Source organism: Miniopterus schreibersii, assembly GCF_964146895.1.
Source record: "Miniopterus schreibersii genome assembly, chromosome: 12".
NCBI lineage: Eukaryota > Metazoa > Chordata > Mammalia > Chiroptera > Miniopteridae > Miniopterus > Miniopterus schreibersii.
The window spans coordinates 68,948,984-68,954,983 of NC_138112.1; the positions used below are offsets into that span (position 1 = coordinate 68,948,984).

A 6,000-nucleotide genomic window follows, 5' to 3' on the forward strand; every position below is an offset into this window, starting at 1 on the left:
TGCTGGGCTCCAGAGGCCTCTGAGGGGTCCAGCAGCCAGGACAGGGTCTGGCTTGGAGGTGACAGAGTGTCAGGGCTGCTCAGGACTCTGCTTCCAAATCCCAGTGAGAAGAAGCCAGAGGCTCTGGGATGTTGAGTGTCTTCCTCGAAGTCACTGAGGCCGGATGAGAAGCGGAGCCTTTGGAATGTTAACACTGTACTCTTTTCACACTTGAACCATCTGAAGTCATAGGTTGGGCTGGAGGCACAGCCGAGGAAGAGGGTTTCAAGAGCCTTTCTCATGAAGCTGCAGCTCCTGCCCTGCATCTTGGGTCTCGTGGGAACCACTCCTGCGACTTTCCAGGATGCAGTGCGCTTGTAAGGGCCACAGTGCTTTCCTGAGCTAAGTTGCACGGGCCTCTGAACACTTTTGATAGAAACCATATGCTGGGCTAGAGGACGCCACCCGCTGCCAGGCTTCCAAACTCTTCCAAACTTGTATCTTTAACTCTGTTGCCCTTGGCCCCATCTTGCAGGGGCTGTGGGGGCAGGAGCTGCAGCTGCAGCCAAGCCCAGGGTGCAGTGTTTACTCCGAACCCTGCAGCACACAGGCACCACCCCAGCCCTGCCCTCCACGCCTTTGCTGTGGACACATTGCAGTCAGGACTCCACAGGGAGTGATTTATCACTGCACATGAGAATTCTGCCTCTACAGTAATACTACCAGGGATCCCCTGACAGGGTCTTGGAGTCCCCTTACTCTACATTGATGGAAATGGTGGGTGTAGCCCTGATGTACTGTGATAGCAGCCTGAGAGTACACATGAGGTGTGTGGATATTGCTAAGGACCCGTGCTCTTAACCCTGCCTGTGCCAGGACAGCCACTTGCCATCCTGACCTCTCCAGGCATGTCTTCCACTCCAGGTGCTCTCCCTCACCATGGCCTCTATCCCCTGTTCCCCCATGGCTGGAAAACAGCCTGAGCCTCACAGTAGGCCTTACAGGCTAGGGGCTAGAGAGTTATTCTGTCCCCAATCATGTGTCACACTAAATTACCAGGGCACAGATCCCAGGTCATCCTTAATGAGCCCATCCTCTGGCCTCTGGCCCAGGCCCTCACATCCACACCTCAGTGAGGGGTCATTGTGCCCAAAGTCACTCTTCAGTCCCCTCCACATAGACAGTCCATGAAGCTGTCTTGGCCAGTCAGTCTCTCACTCCCTCCTGGCCTGGCTGAAACATTCCCCTGACCTTTGTCTTCTCCATCCTGCCCTAAGTACAGGCAGTGGGGGTGGGTCATCTGAAAAGGGACTGGATGTTGAGGAGATGAGAGGGCCATATCCGCCCAAGCTCCATGTTCACTCTCAGAAGTACATGTTGTGGCTTCTCCGAGGGCAGGAATGCAATGAGACCCTTCTCAGAGCTGGGGCTGAGCCTCCGAGACCCTTCTCAGAGCTGGGGTTGAGCCTCCGAGACCCTTCTCAGAGCTGGGGTTGAGCCTCCGAGACCCTTCTCAGAGCTGGGGTTGAGCCTCCATCTGCTCATCAGCCTGGCCTCCTGCCCCTTGATTCCAAGAGCTCTCCCTGAAATACCCTCTTGCCCTTTGTAATTATTGGTAAGCAGAATTCTAAGATGTCCCCAAGATTCCCTACCCTGGTGTACACACCTGGTATAATGCCTGGGGTGATGAATATGGTGGGTTTACTCCTGTGATGTCAGTCATGTTTGATTGCACAGTTGACTTTGGATCAGGGATTATTGGAGTGGCCTGACCTTATCACAGGAACTCTAAATGCAGAGTTTACTCCGGCTGGCATCGGAGGACGGAAGTCAGAGATGCAAAGCGGCAGAGTCAGTGTGCCCTTGTTGACTTGAACCAGGAGGGGCCACATGAAAAGGAATGTGTGTGGTCTCTGGGAGCTGAGAACAGCCTTCACCTGACAACTGGCAAGGAAATGGGGATGTCAGTCCTACAGCTACAAGCATCTGAATTCTGCCGATCCAAGCCAACCATCAACAAGGAGTGTGGAAGCAGATTCCTTAGAGAGCCCGCAGAGGAGAACTGAGCCTGGTCAACACGTGATTTCAGCATTCCAGGCTCGGACTTGTGACCTTCAGATCCTGAGCTGAAAAATGGCTGTTGTTTCAAGCCACTAAGTTTGTGGCACAGGTATTCCTGGAGTTTTGAAAGATCACATTGCATCACTTCCTTTTTATGAAAGACCTACATTAGTGCCTGTTTTTGCTAACCAAAAGAAATCCAAAGAGATTTTCACTTTTACAAAAAAGTCGAAAATAGTGTTGTGTTTGTTTGGCAGTGAGCCATTACAGAGGCAGTGCGTGCTCCAAACAGCAAGACTGGCCCTGCTTTTACTACGTATTAGTGTTATTCTAGGTGTTATGTGTTAGTTGGTATGATTGGGAGGTTATTTTTTGGGTCTGGGACTGCTCAAAAATTTTTTCACAAAAATTAATGGTTATTGCAAAATTAAAAAAAAGATGAATGGTAATTGCTTCTTTGCTTTAGGCCATTTCAGCTTATGAAAGGTTTCACAGGGCCCACCGGAGTGGCGCAGTTGATGGAGCATCATCCCACGCACTTAAAGGTTACCAGTTCGATTCCCCATCAGGACACATACCTGGGAGCATACAGAAGGCGACCGGTTGATGTTTCTCAGTCACATCAGTGACTCTCTTCCCCCCTTCCTCTCTCTAAGCATGTCCTCTGGTGAGGATTTTTTTTTTTTAAGAAGGGTTTCACAGGAACACTCTACTTTCAAATAGTGGGGGGAGGGGGCCGGATCCCGTCATTACTTTCGAATAGTGGGGGGAGGGGGCCGGATCCCGTCATTTGTTGCACAGCAGTGGAAAATTATTACAGCAATGGATTTGTCCTTTTGTCAAGCAACAATTTACTTGATTGGCAACACCTGGAAGCCACTCAACAGGCGACAAGAAGAAAACGGAAGGAAACAAAAGTGATGGTGGCTATAGCTGAGAAAGCAGATTTCAAAACTGAATACAGTGTGACCTGGCTACACACACACTACCAGCGACAATGAAGAGGGCAAAGTGCACAGTCAGGTTCAGGTCCGAAAGACTGTGTCATCTTTAACAAGACGCAGGTGTCAGGGACCAGCTGTGAAATGGGATAACAAAGCCCTGGCTAGCAGGATTAAATGAGCATGTGCAGAGCGCACAGCACAGAGAAGTCAGATAACTCGAGTGATGACAGGAAATGTCTACAGGGCTATCCTTGCGCCAGCGAGACTGCAGCAACTTTGGTTTACTTCGCTATATTACCCAAATTTTATATCATGGACATATTTGATTTCCTTAATTGAGGGGTGAGAAGGGGAAGGAAAAAGCTGAGTGATGTTCTACAAAACAACTGACCTGTACTTTTTTTTCCTTCAGATTTTTAATTGAGTCTTAGAGAGAGAGGAAGGGAGAGGGAGAGAGAGAAAGAGAGAAAAATATCGATGTGAGAGCAAAAAATCCATCAGCTGCCGACCGGGAATTGAGCCCACAACCCAGGCATATGCCCTGCCTGGGAATCGAGCTGGCAGCCTTTCAGTGCACAGGAGGAGCCCAAGCAACTGAGCCACACCAGCCAGGGCTGGCCTGTACACTTCAAAAATGCCGAGGTCTTGAAAAACAAAGAAAGGCTGAGATGGTTTCAGATTTAAGAAGACCAAAGGGGCCCGACAGCCAAATGTGAGGAGCGATCTCAGTTTATTTTGACAAGAGACCTCGGAAGTGGACGGCATATCAGATGATAGTCTTGCACCACCGCGGCTATGCGTGAATGTGGCAACGGTACTGTGGTTGTGTAAGAGATGTCATTTTTCTGAGGGGATACATGTTGAAATATTTAAGGGTGAAGGGTCATGACCTATGTAACTCACTCTCAGATTGTTCAGAAAAAAATGTGTGTGTGTGTGTGTGTGTGTGTGTGTAAGAGAGAGAAAGCAAATATGCCAAAATATTAACTATTGATGAATCTGAATGAAGGGTGTATGACTGGTTATTGCAGCTTTTCTGAAGGTTTCATAATTGTCAAAAACAAAGAGTCCTAGCCGGTTTGGATCAGTGGCTAGAGCATCCATCCGCTTGCAGACTGAAGGGTCCGGGGTTCGATTCTGGCCAAGGACACATACCTCAGTTGCAGGTTTGATCCCCGGAACCGGGTCCGGGCTCATGGGGGGTGGTCAACCAATCGATGTGTCTCTCTCACATCAATGTTTCTCTCTCTCTCTTTCCCCCTCCCTTCCACTCTCTCCGAAAAGCAATGGAAAAAATATCCCCAGGTGAGGATTAAAAATAAAAAGAAAGAAAGGCTGTTAACAAGATACCCCTCCTTCAGGCACCATGTGGCTTGGTCCAATATTACATTTACGGCCTCATGACCCAGCAGAACCAAAGTCTATCTATAGTCAATCAATCAATCAATCAATCAGTTATATTCTGTTCACATGTTGGAACACCGGGCAGCAGTGAACGAGCGTGAATAAACTGTGGACTCCAGCAACCAGATGGACAGCCAGACACAGAAGCAAGATTCATTTATATAATAAACAACCACCCTGGGCAAAATAAACACATGGCGTTTGGGGCTGCGTACGGATGGTCAACCGCAGAGAAAGTCAAGGGAGTGTTACCACAAAGGTCAGCGTTGTGCTTACCTGGGCGGGGTCACCTGGAGGGACACATCTGCCGGGACTCACTTCAGAGTTCCCCAAGCAGACACGGTACATTTATGTCGTACGCGCACATGGCAGCTGGATGTCCCACCGGGAACCCCACTCCGTGCGAGGTGAGCGCTGAGCCCCTGGGACCCGCCTCTGCGTGGCGCTGGCAGCCCCGGGGCGCCCCGGAGGGGCCGGGGGCTGCGGGGGGCGGGGCCGGGGTGGAGCGGGCGGGCGGCTCCGCAGCTCCCGCGGCGTCGGCCTGGGGCGCCCCCTGGTGGTGGTCTGGGCCGGAAGGCTTGCTGAAGAGTAGGCTTCCCTGGTGCCCGCTCCCTTGCCCTCTCTGCACCTTCGTCCCCGTCGTTCCTCCGTCCTCCAGCGCTCCCGACACCTTCCTGGGCCTCACCTCAGCAGAAGCTGCACTCGGACTCGCCTCTGGGGGAATTTGCCCCTTCAGGGCCGCCCAGTTCTGACCTCGCCTTCCCCTAATCCTTCCCTTGCGGTTGGAACTCCGTGCATTTGCGCAGGCCCTCGGCCTCGCGTCCTACCTGCCCGCACCGCACTGACGGCTCTGGGCACCTGATGCCCACCTCGCTCCAGGCGCGTCATTCATGCGGTCTTTCAGCGTGCATTTCATCTAGGTATGTGTTTATTTTCTAACACTGCCCTCCTCTCTTTGCCCCTGCAGCCCTAACACTAGTGTCCAACGCCTTTTAATAGGCCCCTCTCTTTGAAATACCTGGAGTCTCCTAAGTCATTATAAATAGGTAGCATTGCCAGGCTGGTGTGGCTCAGTGGTTGAGCATCAACCCATGAACCTGGAGGTCATGGTTTGATTCCGAGTCAGGGCACATGCCCGGGTTGCGGGCTCCATCCCTAGTAGGGGGTGTGCAGGAGGCAGCCGATGGATGACTCTCATCATTGATGTTTTTTTCTCTCTCTCTCCCTCTTCCTTCCTCTCTCTGAAATCAACAAAAATGTATTTTTTAAAAATAGGTAGCATTATTGGATAAACGGTGTTGGGAAAATTGATAACTGTTGTGTAAACTATAGGGAGATCTCAACATCATGCCGCATAATAAATAAGCAATAATATCAATTTCCTTACTCTATTCCAGTTGGTCCTGTTTTAAGGGCTCTTTTATCAGTTCCTGCATCCAAGAAAGAGACATGGGCTCACCATATCCTCCTCTTAACCCTCTCGTCATATCCAACCACCCAGCTTTCTTCTCCTCTAACCCTTACAATTGCTCTTGCCTTGACATCTCTTCAACAGCCTTAATGAGTTTCAGTCTGTGAAAACAGTGCTCTCACTGGCCTTACTCTCCCACTC

The 6,000-nt window shown here is 50.6% G+C and overlaps 1 protein-coding gene across 1 annotated transcript in view; it reads right to left on the minus strand.

Annotated features, from left to right (window-relative positions):
• The window catches only part of EHD1 (EH domain containing 1), a 29,350-nt gene extending 24,617 nt beyond the window's left edge, over window positions 1-4,733 (minus strand). The window contains exon 1 of the mRNA XM_081153475.1: window positions 4,665-4,733. The gene's annotated coding sequence lies outside the window, so the exon portion shown is untranslated. The remainder of the gene's footprint in view (window positions 1-4,664) is intronic.
• Window positions 4,734-6,000: the final 1,267 nt, after the last annotated feature.